This window comes from Salmo salar, chromosome ssa11 (assembly GCF_905237065.1).
Source record: "Salmo salar chromosome ssa11, Ssal_v3.1, whole genome shotgun sequence".
Lineage (NCBI taxonomy): Eukaryota > Metazoa > Chordata > Actinopteri > Salmoniformes > Salmonidae > Salmo > Salmo salar.
The window spans coordinates 14,780,540-14,797,721 of record NC_059452.1 but is presented as its reverse complement, the minus strand read 5'-3'; positions in this window follow the sequence as shown (position 1 = coordinate 14,797,721).

Genomic DNA, 17,182 nt, shown 5'->3' with positions numbered 1-17,182 from the left:
CAATAACGTTTAATCTCACAGTCGTTTCCATAGGAATATGAGTTTTTCATATTCTTAACATTCCTCTCCACAGGTTATTGAATAGCTACAGTAAAACTACCAAAATAGGTTTTCTTTTTGTCAAGACTTGTTATTGTTCACGAATGTGGGTGACTCTTTCACCTTGACTCTCACATTTACACGTTTTTAAACTAAACTTATTTTCAATAAAAATCGATTTTTATCATTAACCCATATGGCCTATAAGGAAGTCCTTCTATTCCTATCACCTAAGTTGCACATTATTGCACTTTTTTTCAAAATCCCTACATATTTTGACCAGGGGCTTCAGCTAAATGTAGGGTATGGCAAAGTTACAATGGGGGATTTCCTACCACAGCCATCTTCCACCTCTGCACTGTTTTGAGAGAAAAGTCATGCTGTTCCCTGCAGCTGTGTCAATCCACTCTCCATAGATGGGTTGGCTGACAAAGTCACAAAATAATGCACAGGCATGGATAGGGCCAGAAGCTCTGCTTTGTTATGATTTCTGAATGGTCAGATAGCTAGCAACAATGACAAGAAGCTGCCATGTGGGGAATGGTAGGTGTCTCATTTCAGCTACTTTTATCTTCTTCATGATCGCTGTGTCCAATTGTCATACTTGAGTAAAAGTAAAGATACTGTATTAGAAAATGACTCAAGGAAAAGTCACCCAGTAAAATTCTACTTGAGTAAAAGTATAAAAGTATTTGGTTTTAAATATACTTAAGTACCAAAAGTAAACGTATAAATCATTTAGAATTCCTTATATTAAGCAAACCAGATGGCACCATTTTATAGTTTTTTTAATTTACGGATAGCCATAGTCACGCTCCAACACTCAGTCATTACATGGGACGGCAGGTAGCCTAATGGTTAGAGAGCATCCCAAACATGCTCAATGGGTGACAAGTCTGGTGAGTATGTAGACCATGGAAGAACTGGGAGATTTTCAGCTTCCAGTAATTGTTTACTGATCCTTGCGACATGGGGCAGTGCATTATCTTGCTGAAACATGAGGTGATGAATGGCACGACAATGGGCCTCAGGATCTCATCATGGTATCACTGTGCATTGAAATTGCCATTGATAAAATGCAATTGTGTTTGTTGTCCTCAGCTTATGCCTGCCCATACATAACCCCACCACCACCATGGGGCACTCCGTTCACAACGTTGACATCAGCAAACCGCTCGCCCACACAACGCCATACACGCTGTCTGCCATCTGCCTGGTACAGTTGAAACTGGGATTCATCCCTGAAGAGCACACTTCTCCAGCGTGCCAGTGGCCATAGAAAGTGAGCATTTGCCCACGGAAGTCGGTTAGATCAAGGCCCTGGCCTGAACTGCAGTCAGGTCATCTCACACTGGTTGACATGCACACTTCTTTTTCACATGTCAGAGCTTTGTGGCAGATTATGGCATAGCCCTTCGGTTGGTTTAATGCTTCATGAGCACTAGGAATTCACTCCTTTCTCATTCTATGTGATAGCAAAGCTACAATTATGTGCCTCTCCCCTTCTGAAAGAAAGCGATAGCGTTTTTATAGCTGTAGAAGTGAGATGATCTGTAGTCTGTTGAAGGAGTTATGCTTTGTTAGTAACATTCAATACGAGTGCTGTTCTGTGTTAGTAGAGGGTGGGTGGTATTATCTACTGTATATAGCTAGTACTGTATGTTGTATTGTGTTTATGTTAATATATGAAGTATATGTTTGTTTTAAAGAGTACATGCTCACTGTCTGAATGGACCTCAGTTATTTATCAGAGAGAGAGAGAGAGAGAGAACACAGAGCGATTCTCTAGGAATTAGAATGCTGCTCTATAGTTGAGGGTGGCCTGACTGTGTGTCCCGAGGCCCTGCTGCCGTTGCAACTCCCTCCCACAGGTGTGCAGTAAATCAGCTGTAGGCCGGGTGACGAGTGCTGGTGTCTTGCCTCCAACCTGTGTTGCTCCATAACCCAAAACAAATAGCTGCCTAATGAGAGGATTACAGGTTGTCAATCACTTAACATAACGTCCACCTGACCACCTCCCACCATCTCCCAGCCACTGCCTCCTCCCACTTCTCTTTGTCTTTGAGGATTTCTCCATGTTGACTCTCGTCAACCCCCCCCACTGTCTCCACTCCGCCATGGACTCAGATGCATTGAGTTCACTTTCTTTCCTCAGCGGGTGTCACCCTATGCTAATACAGGGTCATCCCTTGAAACGTCCTTGACCTATAGAGGTTAACGCCCTAAGGGCGGGGCAACATTTTCAGTATAGCCTATGGATTGTGAAATGTGCTTCGGTAAACTTCTGCAAAAGTTTGCTGGTCATGAAGTTTCAGTTTAGTAATGTGGGTGAAAGTGTAGCTGTGTGTGTCTATTGTACATTACCGAGCGAGATTCCTGCCCAGTTGATAATGGCACACATATTGAGCTGTGAAAATGGAAGACTTTACACTGATAGGCTACTGTTAGTTAAAGGCTCTGTTGTGTGAATATGTGAATTAGTCTAGATGGTTTTAGTGAGTAATAGTTTAGTATGGGGACCTGGTACTATGGAGTTCAGAACCGGCTGGTCCATGGAAGTCCAGGCCTCTCCTTCATTAGAGGGGCTGGTCCTATGTTGCGATGTCTCTGAAAGTATAAATCGTGGCCCTTGGAAACAGACCACCTCAGGGACCCCCTGATGCCACAATAAATCACAGACCTATAATGGAAAGCCAACTACACAAGGAGTGCTAAAGTACTGTGTAACAGGTATCAAAGATTAATGGGCAGCATTCTCAGTCTATGGGCTATGGCAGTGCCCGACCCCATGACCCCTGCTGTAAATCAAAAGAACAGCTCTGAAGTCTGCACTTCACAAAAACAAAACCTGAATGGGGAATCTGAATATTTTCCACATAACACTGTTAATAAATGAAAGCTCAATTTAAAAAGGTCATAAAAAATCATTTGTCATAAATTGGGTCTGGTTAGGAGAACTTTTGCCACCATCATTATAAACTAAACTACGTTTTGTATGTTGATGGTGATCTGGTTTGGCTGCCACAGAGCTAAGCCACCATGTTTAGTTAAGTACTTGTTAGATATTACTGCACTGATGGAGCTAAGAACACAAGCATTTTGCTACACCCGCAATAACATCTGCTAAATATGTGTATGCAACCAATAACATTTGATTTGTACATACATCTCTCTTTCTTTCTCACTCTCCACTCTCCACTGTTTTTTCACTTACTCATAATGTATTAACATACATGGCCCCTCGATTATTGAAATAACATTTATTCAACACAAATTACATCATCCCTTTTGCATGCAATTAGACAATGAGACTCACAAGATTGATTCTCATCTTGAGGGGCCCAACATTCCCCCACACCACTGTCTCTGTGATCCATCTCCACCACTCCCAAAGACACTCTCTCCTCAAAGCCACCTTTTATTTGCCTTATGGTGATCAAGATTAATTTGGTGCCAAATGAAGTAAAAAGAATTCCCAACTCACTGCCAGTGGAGGCCAAACCCTAAGCAGGCCCCTTTGTTTCTGCAGAGATTAATGGAGACGTGGCAGATTGCTCTCTCTCTCTCTCTCTCTCTGTGTGTTTGTTTGTGTGTGTGTGTGTGTGTGTGTGTGTGTGTGTGTGTGTGTGTGTGTGTGTGTGGAGGCCTATAGCCCTTGTCAGGTCAGATGTTTCCCATCCATATCTCTACAACTCAAAGACAAAAAGAGTAAAACTCAAATGTTTGGTTAGACATCAAACTCACTGAGTAGATGGGACACTGGCTTTGCCTGGATCTATCTGACTGACCAATAATAGTAAATAGATTACTGATGGGACTACCATAGGAAGAATTACAGTTCTGCAAAGTGCTGTTTCTCAGAAGTGTGGTTGCTTGAATGGCTCAATGAGGTTTGAGATGCTCTGACTCCATACATCTGACTGAGAAAGACAGGAATCTCTGTTCTCGACCAGGGGCTCTGGCAAAAAGGCCACAGGGAACACATTTGATAGTCAGTAGGTCCATTCATACAGAGCATGGTTGACACCAGAAGTATCTCTGGGTTCAAGGGTCAGAGGAAGCCTGCGTGCCTGACATTTATGTTGGCCATCTCATGTGGTCAACTCGTGCTGATTTAAAACTATAATGTACACTGTAAAGGGGTTGTATTGAATTTGACAGTAACTTACAGGCAGCTCATTGGCAAGTAAGTTACTGTATTTCATATTTCAGTACACCTACTGTAATCTAAATACAGTATCAATGCAAGTACTGTGTAATGACACACAGTACACTACTGTAGAATTGACTGTATTATACTGTAAAAAAGTAAATGCTACTATAATCGTAATGAATGTGTGAATAAATGGATGAATGAAATTCATTGTGGGGAGGTGTGGTTTGTATTTCACAGTATTTTACTGTAATTACATGGGATTGGTGCAAGCAGGTTGGCTGCTAGGTAATGTGTTTACACATACAGCACATCAATGAATATTTGGTGTTTTATATCACTTGCACTTCTAGAATAGCCTGACGACTCACACTAAATTCTTCCGCTCCTCTGTCGTTCGCTATATACTTTAGTCTGAGACTGCATTCATTGAAGTCAATTGTGGTGAGAAGGGGCACGAGGGGCGTTGTACAAAACAAAGTCATCAGCGATTGAATTGTCTCTAACCAGAGTATCAAAGCAAATGACTGATTTCCAAACTGCTGCTTCACCCACGTGAGTTCTGGCTCTGGCCCAACCCATCGGTTTCTGTTCACATTTTGTGAAGGGTCGGGGAGATACTCAGCTCCAGACTTATTTCGGAGAAGAAACTAACGTCTTTGGTCGTGGCGTAGCGTTTGGCCAGAACAAGGAGTCTGGGTAGCCAGGCAACTTCTAGAGGCCTTAACAAAGACTTCTAAACTGGCAGCGACTCAAGGGGCAAAACAGACCAAAAGCACATGGCAAAATGCTAAACCATTAAAGGAGGACTACACTTCCTGATTTGGTTCATTAAGAAATGCTAACGGCCATGACATGATTGAATTCAAACGTGAGTTGGTTTCTGGGTGTGGTTAAATCTGGGTGTCTCTTGTGTGTGTTTGCAGGTGGGAAGAGTTAACCAAATTATTTCGCTAAATAGCTTCAGCCAGCTGGTGTTTTACTGTGGCAAAATTGGTTTGCCAGCCTATCTCTGGGGATAGTTAGGGACCGTCAATAAATTACACAATGTAAATTGGGCAATGTTTTCATGTTGCACATCTTTTAGTTTTCTCATTAAATGCTTTCAATATTTGTAGATGAATTTCTTCAATGTGTAGTTGGTTTGAGGTTTTTAAAATATTGTCCCATGTACATTGTGTAATTTACTGATGGTCCCTAACTAACCCCATAGGGATGTCGAATGTCAAACCAAATTGACCATCGGTATTATGCAGCAGCGCTCCGAATTGAAGATTACTTGAGTGCTCCCAGCTGTGGGGATGTAGGCAGGATTAAAATAAACCCAACCCATGGAAAACTGTTACGGTATCCTTCATTCCGTGACATACTATTTTTACCTATCATCTCGCAAATCTCAGTTTTGGACGAGACTGACTTTATGACAAAAATGATTCTATTTGCACTTTGTAGTCAATTTTGATACTAGAATAAATGTTTCTGACTCATATCAAAACAACAACACCATGCAACCACTAGTGGTCAAAAGGTTTTTGCCACTACAAAAATATGGTACGGTACTGTATTCTGTGGGATGGAATTACAGTACCATTCGAAATACAGCAATTCTTTCCCTGCCAACAAAAAATGTTTCACAGTATTTTACTGTTGATAATACCCAGAATTACCATGTTTAAATTACAGTTTTCCATTACAGTGTGTTGCGTAAGTGGTGAAATGGATAGAGAGCGTGTTGTGATAGAAGTGTGTGTGATCTTGAACTGCAAAACTAGAAATATGCCTTTAAATAGTGCGTATCTACCTTGATCATCTCACTCAGGATTTAGCAGATTGCATTTGTTATGATCTTGTCTCATATTGTTGGAACTTGCCTTTAAATTAAGGGTCTGGAGTGGGTAGGTCGCTCATTCAAGTTCTTGTTAAGTGAGTCATGAAATTGGCATCAAACTCAAAATAATCTGTTAGTGACATTTTGATGAATAAATGCTGCTACTGTCAGTATAGCTTTGTGTCATATCTGTCAATTTAACAAACAATAGTGTCCTCCCACATTATGGGTGTAACGGTGCAAAAACACTATCATCAGAAGATTTACTCACCATTTTCAGTGAAACTTCAGTTACTGGAAGCACATGTGGCATTCTTAAATTGTAATGACTTTCCATAGACCAATGAATGAAATGTGAGTGATTATGATTATGTCAGCTGATTTAAATTGAATAAATTTATATTTATGTTTATCTGTCACAACAACCGTCTGTTGCTTTACAAATCATAGAATATAATTTGTCTCTGACAACTCTACCTTATCTCTGACAACTCAGTTGTCATTATTGAAATGTAATAGGATCATTTCTGTTGATAACTGATTAATGTCCTGAAATAACTTTAAAAAGGGGCAATCAGCAATTGGTACATACATTTTTAGACTTTAAAATGTTTGATTCTCTAGGAATATAACTTATAAATGCCTCATGAGATTAATTCAACTGTCATACTCCATAACCCAAAATATCAACTTTTACTCCATTGTTTGAAAACAATGTATAGCCTCAAAACATGGTTAAAACTATAATGGTGATATCAGGGATGGTCAGTCCTTGCATCCATAGCTCTGTCTATGAATTTAAGAGTTGTTACATTTCTCCAGCCCCATCCCTCAGCTGTTTACCAAAACAGTGACCAGTTGTTACATAAAACATCCTCCATTCAGGCTGCAAAGACGTCTGTTTCCTCCTTAACTGAATTTAATGGCCCGCCGGACTAAAAAAACGGGGGAAATATGCATACTGTCTTAATAAAACACAGTCACCACCATGCTAGAGTGACTAATGCTACTTCCTGATGTTGCGCACCACGTTCAACCAGGGGTAAAAAAAACAGACTGGTGTAACCTGATTGGCTGAACACAGTGTGCAACATCAAAATGGTGGTGTACAAACATCAAGACAGTACAAACATTTTAAATAGCTTAATCAGAGTTCCAGCGGTGTATGCTTACTTCTTAATGACCTTACGCCGATTAAGATAAGTAGAGTAAGGTGTTTACATGACCAATGCCATACTCGGCCTACTGACGTAGTCAGTTTAATATTGTTAGTATGCATGCAAATGTACTCCTTGATAGGTATATTGACAGTTCGTTTGAATATTGAGGATGGGGGAGGCATTCTCTCCAGCTTTGATGCCCTGATTCCTCTTCATATCCTGGATATGTGCTCCGAAAAGGGAGAAGGCCTTGCAATAAGAGACACATAGTCTGTGAGAGCTTTTCTTTTAACCCATCCGCAACCCCAAAAAAGCATAACGAAAAAAGAGAGAAAAGATTTCCCACTGAAAGAAGCCCCTTTCTCAACTCTAGGCAGCTCCACAATGCCCCCTGAAAAGATGGATAGAGTGATTGTCCTGTTTAGTGATCCGCAAACTGGGAGAGGTGGGGGTCCAGTCTGGAGGGCACGCCTGCACCGTGCCTGACCTGACACCACTGGCTTGGGTGGGTGGTTGGGGGCCATGTCCGGTCAAGGGCAGCAATGAGAGGAAAGGTCCCCTGAACAATGGAGGCCCTTGGGAGAGAGAAGGACCTCGTCCCTGCTATGTGGGGGCCTACAGAGCCTTGGAACATGGGGGACTCCAGACAAGGAATGGGAGGAGCATCATGAATTAAAAACTTCTACTTATGTGGCCCATATCTGCTATGGAAGAAAGTTGGAGCCTGTGCTATGATTTCAGGGCACAAAGGATTGCAAAAGTTAATGGGCCCCCAAAGTCATTCCCGAGCGTGCATGTACGTGCACACATATACATACTGTGCACACCACACAGTCATAGTTTTTGGTTTGGACGGAAATAAACACATCCAACAATCTGTAGTCAGTTGGTTGCTCTTTTGACAATTATGTGTCAATAAGTCCCCATCCTGACAGCCATTCGTAAAGTCCATGGTGCTGATGGCAGGATTGTCTTCTGAAGCTTCTGGTGGCTTAAGAGGATCCCGGATCCTTTCTGTCTGATGGTCTCAGAGCTGTAAGACTGACGCTCATTTGCTTCTGAATAACTCCTTTCTTCCCCATTCTCCTATCTTGTTATAGACAAAGCAATGCATACTGGGGTTGAGATGGGTAGGGTGTGTGTGTTTGTGTGTGTAGATGGGAGGATGGGGGGGATCTCTTCCTTGACTCATGAAACACATAATCATGAACACCCTTAAATATATGTGGGCTATTTATCCTTAAACAAATACTTACAATATATCTATCTAAGAACACCTTTCACGTCCCTCAAAAGTAATTTGCATAGACCTTGAACATTGATCATGGAAAAGTAGTAGAGTAATTATAGAAAGAGTAAAATAATGATCCAGAATTGGTCATTTGCCTCAGGGAAAGTTTTGATATTGACCAGAATCCCTCTCACTTGAACTACAACACGTCCCTCGGGAAATACAACACCTCTCGCCATTCACATCGACGGTGCTGTTGTGGAGCGGGTCGAGAGCTTCAAGTACCTTGGCATCCACATCACTAAGGACTTAACATGGTCCACAAATACCCGCACCGTCATTACGAGGGCACAACAGCCCCTCTTCCCCCTCAGAAGGCTGAAAAGATTTGGCATGGGCTCTCAGATCCTCAAAAAGTTCTACAGGTGCACCATCAAGAGCATCTTGACTGGCTGCATCACCGCTTGGTATGGCAAATGCACCGCCTTAGACCGCAAAGAGCTACAGAGGTTGGCTCTGAGACAGCTTCTACCCCCAAGCCATAAGACTGCTAAATAGCCACAAGACTGCTAAATAAAGTTAATTAAATGGTTACCCACACTATTGACCGCATTGACTGTATTTTGCACTGACTCCATGAACACTCACAGGACTGTATATACGCGCGATATACAGTTGAAGTCGGAAGTTTTTCACAATTCCTGACATTTAATCAGAGTAAAAATCCCCTGTCTTCGGTCAGTTAGGATCACCACTTTATTTTAAGAATGTAAAAAATGACTAAAATGTAAATGTGAAATGTCAGAATAATAGTAGAGAGAATGAATCATTTCAGCTTTTATTTCTTTCATCACATTCCCAGTGGGTCAGAAGTTTACATACACTCAATTAGTATTTGGTAGCATTGCCTATAAATTGCTTAACTTGGGTCAAACTTTTCAGGTAGCGTTCCATAAGCTTCCTACAATAAGTTGGGTGAATTTTGGCCCATTCCTCCTGACAGAGCTGGTTTAACTGAGTCATGTTTGTAGGCCTCCTTGCTCGCACACGCTTTTTCAGTTCTGCCCACACATTTTCCATAGGATTGAGGTCAGGGCTTTGTGATGGCCACTCCAATACCTTGACTTTGTTGTCCTTAAGCCATTTTGCCACAACTTTGGAAGTATGCTTTGGAAGACCCATTTGCGACCAAGCTTTAACTTCCTGACTGATTTCTTGAGATGTTGCTTCAATATATTCACATCATTTTCTTCCCTCATGATGCCATCTATTTTGTGAAGTGCACCAGTCCCTCCTTCTTAATTCTTACTCTTATTATTATCTATTCTGATGCCTTTACTCTGCCTTTATGTACATATCTACCTCAAATACCTCATACACCTGCACATTTATCTGGTACCCCCTGTATATAGCTTCATTCTTGTGTATTCTATTTGTATATATTTTTTGAAAACTTCATCGTTCGGAAGGGCTCATATAAGCAAGAATTTCACGGTGAAGTCTACACCTGTTGTATTAGTCGCATGAGACAAATAACATTTGATTTGAAATAGTGTTATTTAAACTTTCAGGACAATGTAGTGCCAGCAAATAGAAGAAAATCAACATTGCAGGTCCTTGTCAATCTGAGGCCAGCTCAGAAATGCAGTAAGGCTCATGAAAACCTTCCCAGGCAAAGAACTCAGAGGAGACAGACTCCCAGAAATAGTCAAATGAGATGCAGCCTTACAGGCATCTTTCATTATGATTCAACTAAAAGCTAAATCGGATTTCACCTTTTGGATCAGGAAACGCCATAGGCAAAACCAGGAAGAAAATCGGGAAGCATGTTCGCTCAGGGATTCTTTGGAGCTTTCATGAAAATGTTGGTCTGGATGTGACACGTTCCACATTGTTAATTTGCAAAACTTTGAATTACTTTTGCATTGGCTGTCTAAAGCATAGCAAAGTTCCTTTTCGTATTGATATGTGACTCAGGTCAATGAGAATTGTTTGAATTGTTCAAATGTACAGAAAAGTACTGGGAATCCCTCTATTACACCATCATTTCATAAAAAATTACTTCTGCATACTGTGTTTTTTGATGCATGTGTAGGCTATGTGGTCTAACATTGAAGAGTGAATGGGGTTTAAAATGAGTCTGTGTATAAATAATTTAACTGGGGAATTGTATACAGTAATCTCAAGCATGTACAGTACTTTTAACCTGAGGGATTGGATAACTGTAGATAAAAAGCTAAAATATGTTTTAGTGTACACGAGTAATCAACAATGCTTTTAGTATGCTATTGATATCATTGTCAACACTGTTATAAAACATGATGATGAATAGTTGGAAATAGAAGGAATAAGAGAATGCAGTCAGCATTATACAGTACTTCAGAAAGTATTCAGACCCCTTTTTCCACATTTTGTTACCTTACAGCCTTATTCTAAAATGGATTCAATAGTTTTTCCCCCTTATCAATCTACACACAAAACCCCATAATGGCAAAGGAAAAACAGGTTTTTAAAAACCCCCTGAAATAATACATTTACATAAGTATTCAGACCCTTTACTCAGTAATTTGTTGAAGCGCCTTTGGCAGTGATTACAGCCTCGAGTCTTCTTGGGTATGATGCTACAAGCTTGGGACACCTGTATTTGGGGAGTTTCTCCCATTCTTCTCTGCAGATCCTCTCAAGCTCTGTCAGGTTGCTGCACAGCTATTTTCAGGTCTCTCCAGAGATGTTTGATCGGGTTCAAGTCCGGGCTCTGGCTGGGCCACTCAGGGACATTCAATGGTGCAGACATTTTTTGGTACCCTTCACCAGATCTGTGCCTTGACACAATCCTGTCTCGGAGCTCTACGGACAATTCCTTTGACCTCATGGCTTAGTTTTTGCTCTGACATGCACTGTCAACTGTGGGATCTTATAGAGAGAAATGTGTGCCTTTCCAAATCATGTCCAATCAATTGAATGTACCACAGGTGGACTCCAATCAAGTTGTAGAAGCATATCAAGGATGACCAATGGAAACAGGCTGCACCTGAGCTCAATTTCGAGTCTCATAGAAAAGGGTATGAATACTTATGTAAATAAGGTATTTCTGTTTTTCATATTTACTAAATTAGCAAACATTTCTAAAATCCTGTTTTCTCTTTGTCATTATGGGTATCTTGTGTAGATTGAGGAATGTTTTTATTTAATCCATTTTAGAATAAGGCTATAACGTAACAAAATGTGGAAAGAGTCAAGGGGTCTGAATACTTTCCGAAAGCACTGTAATTGTTATTATGGTTTAAGTGGTAGGCTAATTAGTGTGTTAAACATTAAAAGTTGGTCAAAACAAAATACCTAAAACTTAAAGAATGGGGTCTGTCCTGGCGCTAATACATTTTGTTATTGTCTACAATACAGGACTGAAGCTTTCAACTGTTTTGTTTGTTTTTAAGCTTCAAAGGGATAGTTTAAAAAAATCCTGCTTAGTGAGCAACAGTTATTATGCATTGTAACTCTTGCTTCCATTTTATTCTCTCTGTACACAGAGCCAAGTATTTAAAACCTGATATCACATTCCTAACAATACTTAAGGTCAGATGTCACTGTAAGAAGGACATGTTACAGCAGCACCAAATAGCTTATATGCGATGTGTGGGAGGAAGGGAGAGGTTTCCCACCAATGTTACCCCATCAGTTAAATCACACAAAATATTGCCTGCATGCCTGCCTGCCTGCCTCCTCTCTCTCTCTCTCTCTCTCTCTCTCTCTCTCTCTCTCTGTTTCTTTCTGTCTGTCTCTGTACACAATATGACATTCTTGTGCGTGGGAGCCCACGCTCTTATCCTTTTGAATGTCTTTAGGGTACCAGAACCACATCGGACAGGCTTATTATAAAGAGCGGACTTGGACCCTCTCTCATCCTTTCTCTTCTCTTCCTAGTCTCTCTTCTTCTCCTTTGGGTTAGCCGCCCTGCCATTTAGGATGCTCCGTCTTCTCCTCTGTTCCCCTTGCAAAAGAGGACGTAATCCCATTGTAACTGCTGCCCGGGTCAGGGACAAAACTGAGCATAAACAAACAAAGAGAGGAGCGATGGGAGCCTATAATCAGGTTAGCCCTGTTAGTCCCGCTCTATCCGCCGGCAGCAGAAACCACCAGGACGGCCGTCCAGAACGTCATTCCCTGCTCCACCCCTCTTTATGTTCTATAATAATACTCAATGTGTACACTATAGACAGTGCTGACTAGGGTTTAGCCGCCAGTGAACTCAATTATGTTCATCATTTCAGAATGACAACAAAAAAATGTCAGAATGACAACAGTGTTTAAGGAATGTTTCTTACAAACTACATATTGCGATGTGTGTGCATGTGTGTGAGTGCTCGTATGCGTTTGTGTGTGTGTGCTGGTAGGAGGATGTCTCTGGCATTAAATCCTTATAAATATTAATTGTGCCAGCCAAGGGCCAGGGAATGTGACCTTTTGCTGGGGCTTAAACAGATCTTCCTCAAGCAGCTTACAATGCGTCCCAGTTCAAAGTGATCCGACTAGCATTTTGGTGGCTCATCGTCTCCCTTTGAAAACCCAAAGTTATCTGTACTGTAAAAGGAACTATAGAAGAAAACTCCCAAGCCTACAACGTTTGTATTCTCATGGGATTGTTCAACTGAAGCAGCCGTATGGCTAAGCAATAGTTCAAGTGAATTCATTTGTTATACAGAACAATTGATTCTCCAGGCACTATAGCCAGCAGTTAAGGATGGTGGTTTGTATTACAGAGGTTCTTGAAAATGAAAAGCTTGTTTATTTATTCTTCTTTCCCGCTAGTAATAGGGCCTGTTCTCACCACCTTTTACACAGAGATTCTGGGATGTTGACAATAGAGACTTGATTGTTGAGCGTTTAAATATAGAGGCATGGGGCCACCACAGGTCCTTCTAATGCAGTCATTGGGAGTTTAGCAATCAAGACCATTTGGCTCATCATTGAGTCTGCATACATTGGGCTGACATGCATAATATAACACTTGCAACCAGTGGATAGTCACTTAGTGGCTGAGGCAATTAGTGTAGCTAAAAGTTAGAACAATGCAAACTAGTTGACAGAGATATCTGAAGTATAATGATGCAGTGTATGGTATCAAACTAAAATTCAACACTTGAGGTGCAACAACTTCTTTATTGCAGACTTTCTTTCTTTCTTCTCCTTAAGACCTGTACTGAGTCAACCAGTTAAACCCCCGTCGACCATCTTCTCCCCAACCTCCTGCCAACTCCCCCCTTCCTCCCCCATCCTGATCCTTAATAATGGGCCATGGGACAATGAGCTCTGGCCGTCTGTTGGTTGGAACACCCATTCATTTGTGTTTCAGTAAGTGCCCCTATTGTGTTTTTCAAATTGAGGCGGTGGTGGTGGTGATGGTGCTTGTTTTGGTCGGGGGGGGTAAAAGTTCCTGAGGAGAGAGGACGAGCCCCTTTGGCTGACGTCACCCAAGCCCACGTCAAAAGGCACCACCACAGGAACTTCAAACCAGTGGCTGGGACAACTTTAACAGGGCGTCCTGACAGACGTTTACGACCTCCATAGCTCCAGAGGAGCAGCAGCTAAAGCCATCATGGGCCAACCGGGGCATCCCCCTCACCCCGACCCTCTAAACGCAAACAGGGTTTCAGGGAGTTGAATTGAAAAACATGGGGAGGAGAGCCATAGCGAAAATACCTGAAACGCCTCCATGTCATTCCAGCTTCATTTGATCTTTCGGCAGCCAGAAGATGTGCCATTCCCATGATCGAAGCTTCAAGGTTCTATGTAGGGATCACAATGCCAAACCTCGAAGAGCAAGAAGGCTTAGAGACAGTCTGTTCTTGCCCAAGCCTGCAGCATGTCTCACACACAGCAACTTCAGTTTCATAAGGCTGGTAGTACTGCATTTCTGAACAACCACAAATGACGTTGTAGCGGTGCAGGGGCCCATTTATGAAATCAAAGCAAACACATTAGTAAAAAAATAAAATGTATGTTTGTTTACGGGGTGCTTGTTGAGATGTGCAGAATGCCTGTGGTGTGTAAAGGTGCCCTAGGACATTTCATTCAGTCCCGATGAAGAATCTGCTGGAGAACATTAACAATGGCAGCCGTAGAACGACAGCCAAAACGGAAGGCCCATGAGCTGCCATTGAGGTTCCCGAACGATGAAGTATTGGCATTGACTAAACAATTTCACTGAAGCTGTTCACTTCCATCCACGTCTGCTGCCAGTGTTCCATCAACATCTAGTAATATGTATTGAATTTGAAATGTAGTTGGAGTTAAGATTTCCCACTGTTGGCGTTGCCACACATAATTGGAATGCGACTTAGTATGGATCGGCACATTCCTGAAGGTATTCTGAATGATAACAATGATATGAAACAATATGATCAAAAAACGTTCAATAGGGTTGGCTATAACTGCTTTTCTCATTGGTGAGCTCTATACCGCATACACTACATAACCAAAGTATGTGGACACCTGCTCCTCGAACTTCTCATTCCAAAATCATGGGCATTAATATATATGGAGTTGGTCCCCCCTTTGCTGCTATAACAGCCTCCACTCTTCTGGGAAGGTTTTCCACTAGATGTTGGAACATTGCTGCGGGGACTTTCTTCCATTCAGCCACAAGAGCATTAGTAAGGTCGGGCACTGATATTGGGCAATTAGGCCTGGCTCACAGTCGGTGTTCCAGTTCATCCCGAAGGTGTTTGATGGAATTCAGGCCAGGGCTCTATGCAGGCCAGTCAAGTTCTTCCACGCCGATCTTGACAAACCATTTCTGTATAGACCTTGCTTTGTGCACAGGGGCATTGTCAGGAAAGGGCCTTGCGCAACTGTTACCACAAAGTTGGAAGCACAGAATCATCTAGAATGTCATTGTATGCTGTAGTGTTAAGATTTCCCTTCACTGGAACTAAGGGGCTTAGCCCGAACCATGAAAAATAGCCCCAGACCATTATTCCACCTCCATCAAACTTTACAGTTGGCACTATGCATTGGGGCAGGGAGTGTTCTCCTGGCATCCTCCAAACCCAGATTCGCATTTACACTGTTCCAAAGTTTAATGGTGGCGAGCTTTACACCACTCCAGCCGACACTTGGCATTGCACATGGTGATCTTAGGCTTGTGTGCAGCTGTTCGGCTATGGAAACACATTTCATGATGCTCCCAACGAACAGTTCTTGTGCTGATGTTGCTTCCTGAGGCAGTTTGGAAGTCGGTGACTGTTGCAACCGAAGACAGGAAATTTTTACGTGCTTCAGCACTTGCCGGTCCCATTCTGTGAGCTTGTGTGGACTACCACTTCGCGGCTGAGCCGTTGTTGCTCCTAGACGTTTCCACTTCACAATAACAGCACAGTTGACTGGGGCAGTTCTAGCAGGGCAGAAATTTGATGAAATGACTTATTGGAAAGGTTGCATCCTATGACAGTGCCACGTTGAAAGTCACTAAGCTCTTCAGTAAGGCCATTCTACTGCCAATGTTTGTCTATGGAGATTGCATGGCTGTGTGCTCAGTATTATACAACTGTCAGCTTATTTTTGCTTTGCTTGTTGTTGCAATGTTTTATAAATCAGGCACATACATGTTTACCTCCCTATACCCCGCAGCTAACATATGAACATTAAGATGTAGCCTTGTGTTACATGTAGGGCTATGTGTTCTACATTTCTTTTGATAGAAACAAGTAGCGCCGGTTCCTTTGATATGTCCTATCTATTGCCTCAGACCCCAGTCCAGGCTCATATCACAGAAAACCATCCTATGACTAGTTCAACTCCACTGTAGAGTGTGTTTGCTGGTACCATTCCCATTTAGATAATGTCCAGACAGTCCAAAAATAACAAAGATCAGAACTCACAGTTCAACATTTCTGCATTTGTGTGTTGTTGATACAAGAAAGAAGTTACATTGTGTGCTAAATGATGAATGTCAGTCGTTGTGAAGGTAGACAGCAGAGTTCGGATTCATGCCAATGACAGTACAGTATTTACCTACAGTAGCCTACTTACCTAGCCCATTGCATTAGATTCTCAAAGGCCATTTTTCAATGAAACCAAGAAACTCTCCACAAACCCACCTCCTACTTCCTGAACTTTATCAAAACACGCATCTCGAAGAATGGGGGTCCCCAAACACTCATGCTTTCAATTATGAAATGAGGGGCGCTTTGGTGGCTGGTTTTTGCTCCACTGAAATGTCACTGCCCTGGGCCTAGGTCTGCCTCAGCTTTCCCCTGATCTCCCAAACACATACAAGGAGGTAAATGCAAAAACCGTTTGAAAACCTCTTATTGCACTCCTCAGGCGAATGTACTCAACTGGCTCAATGTTCCCTCACCCATAGCCTATACCTAACCTTATGTTAAGCATTCCTCCACTGGAACTTTGGTGGTTGCATGGGCCCCCTGATCTGATTCCCCGAGGTCTCTGAATATGGCTACCGCAAACTACTGCCGTACCGACTGACTGGACGTGCACATTCCCTGGGGTTCTGAACTAGATGGACACATTTTATCAGCACAACAATCACACACATACACGCACGCCCAACACGCATGTATGAAGCTATAAACAAAAGTAATCTAACATCATAAGATGTATTCGGCTGCACATGTCTTTTTTTTTCTCTCGCCGGTGCCTCTCCTCTCCACATGTGTGTTCCGAAAAGAGACGAATGACATCAACATGAATACTTTTCAAGAATGAGAGAAAAAGAAAACCATGACTTCCAAAGTCTGTGCACCTAGGCC